This window comes from Coturnix japonica, chromosome 3 (assembly GCF_001577835.2).
Source record: "Coturnix japonica isolate 7356 chromosome 3, Coturnix japonica 2.1, whole genome shotgun sequence".
In the NCBI taxonomy this organism is placed as follows: Eukaryota; Metazoa; Chordata; class Aves; order Galliformes; family Phasianidae; genus Coturnix; species Coturnix japonica.
Genome location: NC_029518.1, coordinates 56,408,620 through 56,426,484, shown reverse-complemented (window position 1 = coordinate 56,426,484; position 17,865 = coordinate 56,408,620).

Genomic DNA, 17,865 nt, shown 5'->3' with positions numbered 1-17,865 from the left:
GCAACAAATGATAGACTCTTTAATCTCAACAGCAGTCTTAAACCAATGTTATTACTATTCTGATCTTAAGTTTGTAGCTTTTATTAATTTGAATGTGTACAGGAAAAGTTTCAGAACAATCATTAAATAGTAATTTGTCGACTGTTCTCCAATATTTTTTCTCTAATAATATGCATTAATATTCTCATAATAAATAGTCATAATGGAATCTTGATTAATGTAACACTGCCTATCTGATCTGACAAAAGGATCTTTTTAATTGCATCTCTGAGGTTTTAAACTCCTGTTTTAAAGCTTCTTCTCTTCAAGCAGTCAACAGTGATGGACTGTGTGCTTTGGTTTTTAAATTTCTGCAGTAAAAAGAGCTGTAGGGAAATCCTGATAGTCACCTTGCCTTAGATTGTATAATACACTTACTTGGATTTTAAAAAGTGTGTGGAGCTTAGACTTTAGATTGATTGCTTAATTTGGGGGAAAATGCTGGTCACAGAATCACAGGGGTTGGAAGGGACAACAAGTTGTGTCCAACTTCCCTGTTAAAGCAGGTACTTTACAATAGGTTACACAGGAAGATGTTCAGACTGGTCTTGAGTGTCTTATAGAGACTCTACAATCACTCTGGCAACATGTTCCAGACCTCTGTCACCTTTACCTTAAAAAAGTTATTCTGCATGTTAATAGAGAACTTCTGTGTACAAGTTTCAGGCTATTACTCTTTCTCATGTCACTACGTTCCACCAAGAAGAGCGCTGCCTCATCCATTTGCCTCCCACCTCCCTTTTGATATTTATGAACATTAATCAGATCCCCCCTCCATCATCTTTTCCCAAGCCTGAACAGACCCACTTTACTCAGTCTTTCCTCATATGGGAGATGCTCTAGGCCTTTTATCACCTTTCTGACCCTCCACTGGACTCCTTGTAGGGGATCCCTGTCTTTTTTGAACTTGGAAGCCCAGAACTGGACACAATATTCTAAATGTGGCCTCACCAGGGCAGAGTAGAGGAGAAGGTTCACCACCTTCCTGGCCACAAGGGCACACTGCTGGCTCAAACCTGTTGTCCACCAGGACCAGGTCATTCTCTGCAGAGCTCATCTCCAGTAGGTCATCTGCTAACTTGTACTGATGCATGCGACTATTCCTCTGGTGCAGGACTTTACACTTGCTCTTGTCAAACCTCATCATATTCCTTCCAGGTCTTGTTGAATGGCAGCACACCCTTTTGGTTTTCAGCCACTCCTCCCAGCTTTGTATCGCCAGCACTAAAGCAGTACAGGCAGGATGTAATTTTGATCAAGGGTCTGATTAGCAAGGGAGAAAAGTGGAGCTGGAAAAGTGGAGAACAGGGCTGAGGGAAAGTATTTCTGCTGCCTTGCTCTTGTCATAGTAGGGTGTTTTGATGCCTGTGCCATTCTAGATCTTATGGAACAATGAGCAGCATAAACCTTACTGAGTTGATTCCATTCTCTTTTCTACAGTTCACTAAGTTTCGTTTCTAAAACACCTCAAAGAAAATAGGTTACTCACTATTATTTCAGAAGACGGTATCAATACTTTGGCTAATTCTGTGCTTAAGCTCATAGTTTCCCATCTGCTGGACAAGATGTATCTCCATCTTCCGCATAACTGTCCCCTAGATGGGCAGAACATTAATAGGAATCCCTACATAATAATGAAATAAAAAATATACACTAAAGTCATTTGGCTGATGCATACACAAATCATTCTCCATTTTCCTTACTAATGTGAACTGCTCTTCCTCTTTGAGGCCAAACATTAACATAACCTTACATAGTTTTTTGTGAGGTCATCAAGCAATAATGGTTTTCCTGGGCTCAGTGTAATCTGTGTTCTCTGGATCTGTAAGATTAGATTTGTTTTCTGTGTCAAAGCTATTTCAATGTTTACTAATGCTTTTAGGCAATAAAAAAAGGGATTGCTTGTGATTGTTCAACTTCTGTCCTCCTTTGCTGCTTCCTCATTCACTTTTGTTTATTCCAAACGGGAGCATTCTTTCTAGTTTTCAAATTACACTTTTTTGAGGTCAGTATCAGAAATTAAGTTATTCTTCTCCCGCTGTACAGTTAAAAAAAAAAAAAAAAAGGTATTTTGTACTTATTTATTTACACACTTCTTTTTTTCTTTTTGTAGGCTAAGTCCATCTTTCCTACTTTTCTGCTAAAGTTTCTTGGTTCTCTTAGCAGTCTAATACTACATTTTCGAGTTTCTACTGACTCAAATTAAATTTTCTTAAACATGAGTCATCAGAAAATATCTTAGCAACAACTTAAAATACTTTATTCCGTCTGTGCTAGACATCAAAAAGTAAACTTGGTGTTGTACATTTTATACTTAAAAATCAGTACTTTGCCCATGTCTAGTGTAACAGGTGGGGTTCATTGAATATTATGAGACAGCAGTGCTTACTAATTCTGTTAGTACCTGCCTCAAATAGTAAAGATGCTGATCTTTCTCTGCTAAGTACTGTACAAGCTGATGAGGAAAATTCTGATGCAAGCACATTGGTAGCTGATGCAAAAAATCAGCCTTTATCCCCTCAAAGACAGGCTGTGTAATGCCAGTACTTACACTTTTGCGCTGTAATCCTAAGAGGAGAGCCTATAAGAGTGTGCTTTGAAATGAGATCTGAACTGTTGTGAGCTACTGTGATACCTGCTCTGACTATAAAACACTTTGTAAAGACTCAGAACTTTAAAAACTCAGCCTCTTAATGTTGACAGAAACTGTTTTGACACAACGAAGAAACTGTTCTACAAAGCATATCCAGATCCTAATGAGAAAGCAAGCCTTTAATGCTGGGAAAGTCCAGGCTCTGAAATTGCTTTGTTACGAGTGAATGTCACGTAGATGAGCACTCCTTGGTGGTAGCGGTGGGGGCAATCCAGCAATCTCTCTGCTATTCCAGTGAGCATTTGTTGCTGCATTTGTCACAGTTCTTATCATTACTGCTGACAATTATGCTTTTCTGTACCTCAGCTGGATATTTCTATAATGCTCCATACATTAAGAAACCTTATTATGCTAGAGAGAGTTTCTTAGAATGTTTATAAAAATAACAGCAACAAGAAACAACTCACTTGATTTATTAGAGATGGCTGTAACTGTTTGTATGTTTCTTCTTAGGCTAGGGATGGGAATCACTAAAACCAGCATATTCTCACTAAAGTGTTGGATAAACACGTAAAAGTTTGATCTAGCTTGTCAGCTAGCCACCTTCTATAACCAAAGATAAGAAAAAGACTCTCCAGAACCAAACTCATCTTCCATCTTAGAAATCTATTTTAGGAGGTGTTAACTGCCCTCTAGAAACACCCAGGTCTCAGATTCCTCTGATCACAAAAGGGAAGGCAGACAACTAGAGTTACCTATGTATTTCAGTTTCTCATAGCAAAAGACTTGAAAAAGATCCAGTCCTATATCTACATGCATACATTTCTTATTTTCACCTACTTCTTTTTCTGCTTTTGCAAAGGCAAGAACAAGAAAAGAAGAGAAAAAAATGCATCTTTGTAAGAATACTGAAAGATACTTTGCAGGGAATTTCAAACAAGGAAAAAAAATAGAAGGTCTTGCTGTTGAAGATCAGGAGAACTTTAAGTAGATAATAACACAAATGCAACTTAGGACAGTTCAGACAGCAGCTTTTTGAACTCTGAACATACTAAGTATGCATTCAGACAGCATCTCCCTCTCTGCCCAGCAATTGCAGAGACCTAACCTATATGCTGTTTTGAGCAGGACAGAAATAATGATGAGGAATAGCAACGTTAACAAGAGCAGGAAAGGAGGGGAGGTCTCCTTAAGCAGCTGTTAGCTGCTAAGAAGGCATCAAGCAGTGAAGATGTGGTGAGATGGCTGTTGGAGTAGCTTGTCAGAGTGACATGACTGTTGCTGTCATGGCTTAGAAGTGGAGGTGGAAATGGTCATGGGCTGCCAACTGTCAGCTGAAAAGAATGCTACCTTCTGGCTAACTCCTTAACCAGGCCTCTCAAATCTTAATGATTTTATCAGCTCATTGCTTTTGTTGTAGTGGGTTTAGCTATTTCTTCAGACAAACGAAGGAAGATACCTTTAAATTCTTTTTTGGTTAAATGTATGCAGATTAATTATGAGAGCAATTACTTATTACGCAATTACTTATATTAAAAGTGATTATAATATATTCAAATAAAATATATCATCATGTGCTGTCATCTGAGCTATTATCAGAGTATACAAAGTTCACTTGATTGTGCACAATCTGCAGTGAAAAACACTCAAGAAAGATATCATAATAGATATGAAAAACATATAAAAGAATATGTTTACACTTTGAATTATGGTTTCTTAGGTAAAATAGCCATTTATTCTTAGTTTGAAATTAATTACTTCATTGTCTGAGTTCAATTTCTCTGCAGCGAATTATTTCCCTGTGCTTAAGAAAAAAAAATCTGTCTGATTCTACCTTCTGTCAACACTAATTATTAGGTTTGCTTTGTCCAGAACAAGAAAAAGATAGCAATAACAGTAAAGAAGAGGTTGAGGATTTTTTATTTTATATCGTGTATTTTCAGTGAAGTTCTAAACAAAAAAAAAAATAATTTAGGCTTCAAGTGATGGGAAAATGATTGTTCCTATCTTAGAAACTGTGTTGGAAGCCTGGCTTTGAAGGATGATAGAAGGGCCCCACAGTAAGGGAGAGAAAGGGACTTCACAGAAACTGGGACAGGGGTAGTGAAAAGATTTCTGCGAACTATTGATTATGTATTAGTTCAGCCTGTATCTGCAGCAGGCTTTCTCCTAACAGTGTGCAAGTGAGGTGGAGCTATCCCCCTTGCACCAGGGTGTATGCGAATCACTCATGCAAATCACACCTGCTTTATAACCACTTTGTCGCTATGGAGCTGGATTCCACAAGTCAGCTTCATGTGCTGTAACCAAGGCAGACACTAGTTGTAAACTAACAGGCCATCTTCCAAATACTGTGAGAAGATACCACATGAGAAATAAACTCTGGAAATGTAAAACAATGGTAAGGATGGGAGAGTTAGCCTCCTGAAGGCAGGAGTTTTGGTGCTTCCTTCAGGCCATGTCTAGTTCAATTGCTGTTGTAGAAAAAGCAAAAAAAAAAAAAGTCACCTTTTCTGCCTTTTATATTTTGTCTACTCCCCTTATTTTCTGGCACTTACCTTCCTCAAGACCATTAGTAATTCAGTTATCTGCTTATTTTTTTCACCTTTTCTGATCTTTTGTACATATGATATAAGCTACCTGACTTTTGTCTTCCTTTGACTGCAGTTCATCTTAGATCTCTGAGCTTTTCTGTTCTCTTCACCTACTTTTTCCTATTTAATTCCCCAGGCTTTATTCATTTTTACTGCTCTGGGGTTGCATTGCCTTTTGTCATTCGGTCTAGCTCCATTCATTTTCCATGAATGATTTTATTTTATTATTTTTTTTACCTGTGAACACTCTTCACCTCACACTGAGACCTTAATTCCTACCTTCTCCTTTATTTGGGTTCACATTTATTTTTTAAATGCGAGTTTATCCCAAAAGTACTTCTGAAGTCATAATTCCTGACCAGAACTATCAGCCTGAATAGATTAATGTCATTGAGTATATATCACTTAAAGTAATTCTACTTTTTCTTGGACCTTCATGTATGATTAATACTAAAATCCACCTCTCCCTAAGGTTATTTAGGCAGAATTTTGCTTTATTGTACCATGTACATCTTTGTTCAGGTCAGCAAAATGAAGTTACAGCAGGCTATGCAACTTTGAGATATTAGGGATGTGTGCTTCCTTTTGGTTATCACTGTACTGTTTATAAAACACTTCCTGTCAGAATAAACCTTTGTGGAATGGTTCTAACAAGTTACTTAGTCCTGGATCAAGGTCACTGAGGTTTGAAATAATGCGGTTTCACTCTAAACCCCTTAAAACTCATTATTTAGAGCAAATGCATCTCTGCGGCTTTTGGTGTTCTGACAGTAGGTTGTCTCTGCTTGGGTGCATCTTGCCTACCAGACTGATCTTGTCATGGGATGAAGTGCCCCACAGAAGTACATTACTCTTTGAATAGAACCTGGTAGTTGGAAGGAATAGTTAAAAATAGGTGGAAGAACCTTATGGCAAGCTGACATACAAAATACATAAAACCAGTTTGTTGAATGATAGTGTGTTCTCCTCAACTCGGATGATCTGGTTACCACCTTGGGATGTTATATTGCTCATGAAGTTTACCTTATGAAACTAGTTGCTATAAAATGTAACCAGCATTCATCAAGTCTGACAAAAAGAATAGCCCTGTATACCATTTAGAATTGCTGTAGGAAACTACAATCCTCAGAGAAAATATGGACAATTTGCAGAGAGTAGCAAATTGGATTTTCAAAAACAACAAGATAAATGAAGGAGCGTGGAGAAAAATCTTATTTTTTCTACAGTGGTTTTCTGTACCTCTTGAAAATAACAGATGTCATAGCAAACAAAATGTTGAGTCTATGCTTTTATTTCATATGAAGTTTGAAGCTGTTGTATAAATAGCTTTATGTCACTACTTTGCCTCCATAATGTGACTACAGAAAGATGCTGTACTAAATCTGCTACACTTGATTTTTTTTTTCCTAATTCAGAAATTACAAGTTTGGTTCCAAAGAAGGTATGTTAAATTATTACTGTTTAAATTCCTCTCCTTATGTCCTAAATAATTTCTAAGAATAACATTGTTATTTTGTTGTGTGCACAGTGGGGTGATGGTGGTATGTTTCAGTAGTAATGACAGGGATGTGAAAGACAAGCCACGTTCTGAATGGTCATGTAGATTTTTCAGTGCAGCATGCAGGCTCTCAATGAAAATGCATAGCTAATAGCAGTGACTGTTATTGAAAAAGTCTTTTGTAGTTGAGAATTTGATCTATCAAATATTTACTGCACTCTTTGTTGTAAGAAATGGAAGATGTCAGTGTGAGTTTATGAGCAGTAGTCCCTGCTGGAAGAATGTAGTCCAGTCCTGTAGACATACCACTCATATAATGAATAGGAGCAGATGCTATGCTGCTTAACCTAGTTCTCACTGCATGACCAAAAAAAAGGAACATCCTGTAGGTCTTTCCTGTCTCCTAGCTCTGGGTCCTTGTTCATGTACAAGATAGCATTTCCACTATTTTATACTGGTATGTGACTATGTTATCATTTACCCCTCAGGATCAGAACTGTTCTAACCACCAGACTCAAGTCAAGCTGTGGTGTTCAGTGCAAGCTCACAAGTCAGTTTTAGACTGTTCCATGACCCCAGTCATATGTGAAATTTTACTGTAGTTTCAGTGGTCCTTCTCTTAATGAAATATGATAGTCCCCTCAAAGATGTGCAAAGTCTAGTTCACAAAGTTATAACTCTACCTTTTGCAAGTAAATTATTTGATTTGTTGCCTCTAATCTTCACCTAAAAGCTCTGAATCTGTGATTGATTTATACAATTATAAACAATATTTTGAATGAGAAAGCAGATTACTTTTATTAGTATTTCCTACTTCTTTTAATTTCTATGCATCAGAAAGAATGAACTGCTATATTTTCAAGCTAAATCTATCCTGGCTTTTGGTTTGTTTCTTTTTTATAAATAATTGTTCCTTGGGATGTCAAATTCCCACTCGAAGACTTGAAGTTCAGGAACTATCTTAGGGAAGTAGGGTTATAGTGAAGAAGATAAGAAATTAATATTTTCTTTTATGTGATGGCACATATGTTTCAGATATCAGAAATAATCAACTGAACTATGATTTTCCATTTCTGATATCTGTCGTATATGTCAGGATCATATTTCCTCTGTTTGAATTGTATCTTATTGCTCAGCACCATAAACTTCTGGAAATATGTGCAAATAATGTAATTTTTAATGCAAAGAATAGTGTGATGGAATTGCCCTTGCCTACATTATTTCTCTATAGTGATGCTCCCTTAATGCTGCATGGTTTATTGGACTTCATAAACCATTAGTTTTAACTTGATTTCTTCATCAAAATTCCAAGACGTAAAAGACCTTAAAGAGAAAATGACCTCTGGTAAAGGAGAGCTGTGAAAATCTAGCCATGTGTTCCTTTACCTTCCTGGCATTTAGCCATTAGAGCATTTTTCTTTTTTGCAATACTCATTTAATGTATGAAAAATGAGTCTTACTTATCCTCCCCCAGATACATTTTGGAAAAAACAATGGGTGAACATGCTCTAGGAGACTTGCTTCTACAAAAGTAATGGGTCGTGAACCACCGTCGTCAGATACACCTCCAAAAAGTATATACTCTGCAAGTGTAGATGAATAATTCTTACAACAGCATTTTCCAGCAAATTGTCTTGTTAGATAGGAAACTTTTACTGAGACCTACAAAAGTGATAAGCCCAACCCTTTAGCTCTGTTTTGGAGCTGCTGTCACCACAAATTCCTAATGATCAGTCCACAAGTTTTCTCACTTTTTTTCTTATTTTCCTCCCATTTTTACTTTTGCCATGATGATAATGCATTGTCCTTTTTGACAAAGAAACTTCATTAATGATAAGGTAAATATAACTGCCTTAATTTCAAGACGTTGTACTGAGAAAACTTAATATTTCATTTTGTGTCATCAAAACTGAATTGTTTGAAAAAAAATTTCAGTGAATCTGATGTCTGTCATATGATGAACCAAGTGGCAATCCAGCTGAAACTACTTCTGCATTTTTCAGATATAAAATTTCCATAAAGTATCCACCTCAAATTTAGCTTATTCCCAGCTATGCTCAAAATTTATTAAGAATTAATAACCACCACCACCACCCCCCAGATACCTGTTGCAGGTAATTTAACTTTTTCCCTAATATTTAGCAGAATTGTTAATCAAATTTGATAAGGGGATGGAAGAAAAAGGGATCAAATAAGTAAAAATGGCTATTCTCTCAAGATTATCAATTATTATGATACAAATAAATTTTAAATTAATTTCAAAGTTAACTGCTATGACTTTAGAGATGAGAAGCCAACATTGGCTTGGAAAACTATACAGGATAATTTCTAGTCAGATAAAAGCTATTTTTTTTCTTAGGTAGCTCAGCACAGTTGAGACATATATCATCAATATACAAATACTAGTACACCTATTTACACATGAGATATAGAAAATCTTCTTCTGTAGTGGTGGCCATATATAGACTATATAGGCACATGACTAGCCTAGGGCAAAAGGGAATCGAGATTGTTCCCATTTCTTCCAAAGGGGATTAGGAACGAAGGACAGTTGCAGCATTCTACACAGTCTAGCAAAACACACTGTTGGGAATGATGACTGTATATTTTACATACTTTCAGGAACTATGCTTCTAGGAATGCTTCTGCTTAGTTATGACTTTCATATTGTCTGCTGAATAATTTTTCCTGGCTAAAACTATGGATAAGGGGGACATACAGTATTAGTTCTTTGGGTTGAGGTGTTACACAGAAGAAGGAGACAAAAAAATACTTCCTTCTGGCTTTTTCTGAACTTTTACCTTTAATTGTAAGCAGAAGCAGACATGTCTTAATGTAAAAACATTTCAGTTCTGATAAACATCAGTAAAAGAGTGAGTAACTCAGAAACTGAATAAGATGTTCAACAGTTTAAGAGATGATGTACTAATTTAAATAGTATAACTAAAAAAACAAACCAAAACAGAACAAAAACAACAAAAACCCCACGAAGACATACATAATATCTAATATCCATAAAGAAAACCCAAACCAAAAAAAAAAGAACAACCCTCAAACAACAACAACAACAAAAAAAAGTGCTGAGTCTTTACTGGAATTAAAATTTAAATAAGAATATTAACCTAAAGTCTGACATGAAAAGACAAAGCAGCAATGACATTAGACTATATCTAGAAAAAAACATTTTTGTTATTGTTTTGTTATTGTAAGGCTTTTGGATCATCAAGGGGAATAAATTCATCTAATCTTTAGTGTGAAGTGTTCTATAAAATCACAGAAAGATGGAAATCATGGAACTGATACAACTTTATAGCTTAAAACAGTATCCTTAGCGTGCTTTTAAATTCCTTTTAATGATAATCCTTGTAGCTTCTCAGTGTTCATTAAAACATTTTAAATAATTGGCCATTCTTAAGCCTCAGTTCTGTGGGGCTTGGTCCTATCCACAGAATGGAATTTACGCCTTGAGTGTAAGGGCATAAGCATACATTTTAGAGCTGTACTTTTAAAATATTAAATTGAAATTGCCCAACACTTGTTATCAACCAGGCACAGAAATAATGGATTTGGTAAATTATTACTCTTTTAGTCAGCCTGTTGGATACATGTCTAAGTATGGAGGCAAAAATAATGAAATAGGAGACTATAACTGCCCTACATGATGAAATGATGAGAGTTTTAATTTATCATAAAGTAATTTTTATGTCAAAGCTAAAAATAAGCAATCAACAAAAAAGTTACTACTCTAAGATCAGACGAGATCAAATAAAAGTGAGCTGAAGAGCATAATAGGTGCATTAAGATTCTTTTGCTTTACAGAGATGAAATATTTGATGTGTTGAATGAAATTAGACTGAAAAAAAAAAAGAAAAAAATTAAAAATTAAAAAATTCAGATAAGATATAGATGAAGAGATGCAAATAAAAAAATAAAACTATTAACACTTCCTATCACCAAGGAGATGGCCAAGCATGAAAACATAAGTGACATATTCAGATGTAATAATGATATCTTCATATACTTTCTTTGTCACAAGAGACTGATAAATAAGAAAATTAGATCTTCCAGTTAGAAATAGGAAATCATGGACATCCTGAGAACATTTTGTCTAACACCTGCTTATGTAGGAAATGTTGCAGCAGTTTGTCCAGACTTTTTTCCAGTTACATTTTGAATATGTCCACCTATGGAGATTCCTCAGGCAACTTGCTACAGAGTTTGATCGCTTTCCGAGTAAACTAGGTTTTTATTGTGTTCAGATGGAATTTCACCTTGCCTCTTGTCCTGTTAGTGGCTGCTATTGAATCTATCTCCTCCTTCTTCCCATTCCCACATATATGATGGGTTGGACTGGTACACTGATAAGATCCACCACCTTTCCAAGTCTTCTTGGCTGAAGAGTCCCAAATCTTAAACTCAGTTTATATGAAAATCATTCAGTGCCTTAATCATCTTTGTAGTACTGTGCTCCAGTAAATCCATATCTTTCCTGTATTATATAATCTCTTTCCCTAGAAGAAAATTAAAGGTTTTCCTGGGAGGTTTGTCTGCCTCCAGATTCCTGAATGATTCTAATATTGTTGATATTGAAGAACGTGAATTAGGACATGTCCACTGGGTGAGATCAAGATCAGCATCCATGGAAGAAAAACACAAACTGAAAGCACGAATTGTGTTCTTATTTGCGAAGGTTCAGATATGAAAGTGCAGGCTATACAGAAAAAGAAGCCCAGAACAGGAGAATTTTGTGAACTAATGGAAAACAGAATATTCACATGTCTGAATTTTAGGTCATCTTCTACCAAGAAGCCTCTTCCTTTGTGGGGTTCTTGCTTTACATAATACAGTAATTCTGCTAGCCTTGACAAATATGAGAAGTTCAGGAAATTATATTAAACATACTGCAGGAAAAAACCTTCAGAGTCCTCTGATTGACTAAGAAGAGGATCCCACTAACATGAAATCTGTTGTACTGACAGATTTACATACAGAAGACTACCTTATATCTTTGTAATTGTTTTGCTGAAATTGATAAGATTGTGCCACTTTGAAATCACGGAAGCCCAGATTGTTTCACACATTTATTCTCTCTCCTTTTTGGGCTTCACGGGTTGATGACCTAGCTCATTTGCTCCCAGATTTACACAGTATATGAGGTCAGCAAGAGTTTGGACTACAGTGTGAGTCTAAACCCAAGCCAGCTGGACAACATAAGGGCACATACATAATGGAGAAGTACAGTGTGATAAGAAAGAAAATCCGGACCACTGTCAATGCATACAAATTTGTCATTGCTCTTTGAAGGACTTAAAAAGATTAATTCCATCTATTCCTAAAGTAGCTTTCATACAATTAGGTAATCTGCGTAATGCAATTTCATGTAACTAGAGGCAATGTTGAATATAAAAGAAATGCTTGTACCAGCCTCCATCCTTTCTATTCCCCTAAATATAAACTCTGGTTTTTCACTAAATTTTGCAGTTGAATATATTAAGAACATGTCAAGTGCATGAATTCTAATGAAATGCTTCTAAATACATTCCCTTATGCTATTAAGCACAGGTAAAGAAGTAAACAGTTGCTACCTGCAGTTTTCCAAAATAACTGACTGCTGAACTCCTCTACAAAATCTTCTCTTAGGTACTATTTATAATTTCAGATTTGAAAATATCTTTTAAAAGGTGGTCTAAAGCTTGAAGCAGGTTTGTAGTATTTATCTTTTGTTCATGTATATATAATGCTTCACAAAAGAATTGCCTAATTTTAAAAGGGTCCTATTCTGAGCTTTTATTTTAACATGTTCCTAAAGAAGTATTTATGACAATGGAGAAAGTTCAAACAGCTTTTTTTCAGACCATTCCATCTAGATCAACGCTCAGCTGTTTTTTGTCTCCAGAGATAGTGGAATTAGACCCAAATAAAGTACTTTAATTTTAAAGTCGGATCTGTTGTGAGAACTAGGTCATTTCCCATGAAAGATGAAGGCTGAGGACTGGAGCTGCGATCCGTAAGCTGATGGTCAATTCAAATTCTACTGAAATTCAGTGCTAGTGTATTTAATCTCAGTTTTTCAAGGAAGTTCTCTATTTTTTCAGAAAAATAATTTACAATAAATTTTAAGAAGCGCTTCTTTAAAAAAGAGGGAGAAAAAGAAAAAAAAAGAAGAAAGTGGAAAAATTTTGAAGTTTTTTTTCCTCTCAAATTGGAGATGGAATTTATATTTTCTTGGTCTTGAATATGCTAACTGAGGCTACAGTGCAAAATGAAAATACAAGGCTCAAAAAGAAACAATGAAATTTAAGCACATGTCCAATGGAAACAGAGTATGCTACAAGTAATATCTCTGCCAATGATGGTCCACCTCTGTACCACAAGAAACTCAGCATGTCATGTAAACTCAAGAATGGACAGAAAAGTAGCCTGCTGTGAACCCAACGAGGCTGCTATTTAGAAATGCTAATTATGACACAGATCTGGTTTTCTATGCATTAGCAATGCAATTATTGCACATTTGTCCCCCAGATTGGACAAAATACACCCTAGCTGGGTGAATACAGCTCATATACATTAGATGGCTTGTTCAGTTTATGTCTGCTTGCATTTTCAGACCCTGTGGTAGAATGTCCTATCTAAATGCTGTGTTCTATTGATATATGCTTTATAAAACATATTTGTCAGATGGTAGCAGATTATGATCTATGGCATAAAAGTAATCAGATTTTAGGATATTTTGCAGGGGCAAGACTTCAAGGGAGATTACTCTTGATGGAGCACCTTTGACAAGAAACCCATTTTTAAATGTTAATTTACATGCTGAAGCATAATATAAATGTTAAAACCTTAGGTGGCCGTGGAACAGGAGAAAAATGTTCTCTTATACTCTGTCCTATTTCAAACCTATACATAACCCAAACACATTTTTTCTCTTTCCACACAGTTCTGGCATTTTTTGCATTTCCATCACTGTCTCTGCAATAAAGAGCCTAGGGCACAGAAGAGAGTAATGTATGTGAAGGATGAAAGCATATTGCTGCATAGCTGAAGACTGCCAAATTTAGCCAATTAAAAATTTGTTGAAGTTCTAATCAATATTGTGCTTTCATTTTTTACCAATATTCTTTAAGATATATATATATATATATTTATATATATTTAATTCTGCAGGGAAAAAAAAAAGAAAAAATCATACTTATGGAAGTCCCCCAGAAAAAATAGTTGGACTACAGAGTGAATGTTTTTGTACAGTTGTTAAATTGCTTGTGGACTGGAGAGCTAAAGGTCTATAGCAACACACTTGCTAGAGATAAACCATCCTTAAAGAACTGTGCTTTAAGACGTCTCAGTACTCTGAATTAAAGCTTCACTGGCTATTTTCACACTTACATAATTACACTGTCAGAAGGGGAAAACAGACATAATTTCCATCTTAACTTTGTCAAAATCTGAAGAAAATCTCTGCATCACTGAAATGAGAGAATATAAATGTGTTGACAAGAAGATGGTTAAAACTTTCAGGTGGGAAATTATGCAGAGATTTTTAAAAGAGTTTTTATGTTGCAATCTATGATGGAGGGAATTTCTTTCAGCAGGGATGCAGTCAGAATTGGTGGTAAACTTTATCACTGTATTGTCAAGTAAAATTTATCATTGCCTCACTGCATCAGTAATTTGGGGATATTACAGTTTCTGTTTTATTATTCAGCTTCCTCAGCTGTGTTCTATGGGTTATAAGCTGAATTGTTGAAGATCACAGACATTCCTCAGTTACAACCTTTTTTATTTTCTCTGTTACTTTATCATCTTACCTCACTCCTGACATTACTGCTTCAAAAGTTAGGCATGTTGAGTTTAAGCCCAGTGACATTAGACAGATAGTTATTTACTTTTAATCTAGATTCCATGTTTTAAATATTCAGAGTTAAGTAAAGAAAAAAACAGAGCTTATGTAAACTTAGTCAAACGTGATTTTGAAGTATATTAATGAATTGTCAAACACTATCCTCACTCTTCTTTTCATTCCTTTTTGATGCTTTTCATTTTTTTATGCCTTCTATTCTCTTCTTCACTTCCTGACAGCTTTCTGACCCAGCAGCTGACATAATTTTAATATAAATAATTTCAATTTAAATGTTTACTGACATCCATGGGAGGTTAGGGTGCAAAAAGAGTTATCCAGGAAGAATATAGGACAAGACAGGCAGAAACGGGAAACAGCAATGATGAAAGCAAATGACAGTGTAAGTTAGATAAGTGCCTGGCTCTTGCAGAATGAATTATGAGTGCCTAACTCATGCAGAATCAATTATTCTTTATTTAAGTTACTGATTTAACCTACATGCCCAATGTAGTTTCCTAGTGACTTGCATTCACTAAAGTCACAATAAATAAGCTAGGACTCTTCAGTCTTAGAGTGAGATGAGTTGGGGCATGTGTTAGAAGTCTACAACGTTATTACTTGTGGCACAGGGAGAATAGTTTGAGACACTGGTTACTGTCCCTTCCAACACACTAACCATCTGTTGAAACTGGGGATAAATAAAAATAAAGAAGACATCTCTTTACTGGTTAGATTTTAGATTACAAAAGACTTTGTCAAAGGACCTTTTCATTGAAAAGTCTCAAAGAGAACCCACACAAATGCTTACAGAGAAATTTGTTGAAGTTAGTTTAACTATACCAGGCTTGGACTATCCAACAAGCTGGAAAATGTCAGAGGCTTGAGCACATACAGAAAGTACCCAGTTTGTTTTCTCTGCTTACTTCCACCAGAACTTCTGCTAGTAATCAGTGTTGTGAATTCATGTGGAGCTAGTTTGAAACTCTGGTGTGAACCTGTATATCTCTGCCTCAGTTCTTAATTTTTCTCACAAATTCTTTTGTATATGATTCCACTTCATAGCAGTGAGTCATATATATTGTTCTCTTTCATGAACCCATAGAAACAATCCCCACCAAAGTAACCAATTGATGGTAAAGGAATTTCCACATTTCTATTATTAAAATATGTATTAAAATATACACAGAGAAATTTTGAATGCCTTATCCCTGGAAGTTTTCAAGGCCAGGTTTTATACAACTTGGTTTAGTGAAAGGTATCTCTGCCCTTGGTAGTGGCAAGTTGGAACCAGATGGCCTTTTTTCAACCCAAACAGTTCTGTGGTTCTTCCAAATTTTTTTAGTACTCACTTATTCACCATTCCCACTATTTTAAGATGTGCTGTTCTTGTGTTTTCTGCTTCCTATATTTAAATACGAATCCTCATAATTTTTTATTGCCAGTTTCAGTTCCTAAGGCCATGTGAGTTTTTAAATTTGTAACTTTTTCTTCCTACCAAATTCTTCCTCAGTACTAGTCATTGTCACTAATCTTAAGGGACACTGTCAGAAAACATGCATTTCTGTATGTAATGTGCATAATAGAACAGTATTCTTTCAGTATATTGTCTATTACTACAATTTACACATTCTATTGGGAAGGATTTACATTTTATTCTGTGATGTGCTTACTGCAAACCATTCTATGATTATTTTGAAAATGTCAGTTTTCCTATGCAACATCAAAATACAGGCAAAATCCAGTACATTTAACATCAGACTTTCTTTGATTTTACTGACTTGGTTTTAAAACTTTCCACTAAATACACCAAGTGCTGAGGTCTTTCGGAACAGTCAGTAAATTTAATTAAGACTTTAATTGTCAAACTGACATCGTGCCTGTCACTGAAAAGGATTAAATATGAATTAACCTGCAGAATGATTCACTCTGGTTATACAGACAGCTATTTAACTTTTGGATTTGATCTGTCATTGCTTGCCAGCATTTTAAAATTGCAAAATAGTAAATTGTAAAAATGAAAGAAAAATACTAATTTAGATTAAAAACTGGGATACAGATACACTTCAAGAGCTACCTGCAAAAAAATATATAACACGAGTAGCAAAACCTACTGCAAAAAGAGGTAACTGAAACTTGATGCCTTTTATTCATGATCTTATTCCCTTTTGACAGGGTCAGCTTTATCTTAGCATGCAAATCATTCTTATCTTTCTAATTTAACCTTTGTAGAGAGAACATGAGTTTTGAGGGGGTACCTGATTACTCTTATCTCTGAAGAAGAGGAGGCTCAGGGGAGACCTTGTAGCTTTCTACAACTATCTGAAAGGAGATTGTGGCGAAGTTGGTGTTGGCCTCTTCTCCCATGTAACTAGCAATAAGGCTAGAGGGAATGGCCCCAAGTTGCACCAGGGGAGATTTGGATTGGATGTTAGGAAAAATTCCCCTGAAAGAGTAATTGGGTGCTGGAATGGGCTGCCTAGGGAGATGTCTGAGTCACCTTTCCTGGAGCTGTTCAAGAAAGATTTAGATGTTATACTGAGGGACATGGTTTAGTGGGGAAATACTGGTGGTAATTGGATGGTTGGACTGGATGATCTTGGAGGTGTTTTCCAATCTTGATGATTCTGTGAAATGTGATTGGATTTTCTGGTCTGTCTTGCATTTTAGCAGGATATGTTTTGTCAGTACCTTTGGTCTTTTCCCACCTCCCTCCCCAGCTATGTTCCTAATGTGCAGTCCAGTATATTATGTTATGTCCCATAGCACAGAGGATTGCCTAAGGTGAATGTGAACACACTTAACAATTGCCAGACTCTTTTTATGCGCCGTATTAACTGGGTCAGTATTAACACCATGTGAGTATTTGGGGAACTTAATTTGGGAACATATTTTTAATAATCACTGCCTACTGCAAAAGTGAAATATTCCCATTGAAAAGAGAGCTATCTGTCTTAACCACGTATTTGTTTTTCTAGAACTGTTGGAAAGCTGCACTGAGGTATAATATTCTTAGTCAATGGAAGATGATTGATTCAGCTGTCTTAAATTAAACATGAATACACAACTAAACAGCTGGACTCCAAAAGCTAATCTATGGCTGGGCTAATTTTTTTGCCTGATCGCTGAAAGGATCCAAGTCCTTTCTACCAACATCATCTTTGGAAGTCAGATTTAAAAAAAATAAAATCCCACAACTTATTTGTCAATCCACCAGCTAACCTCATTTCCTCTTAGAATTCTCCCATGTCAGTGTTTGCTTTTATTCTCAGCCTCTATGGTAATTTGTGGAAAGAAACTGGGTCTA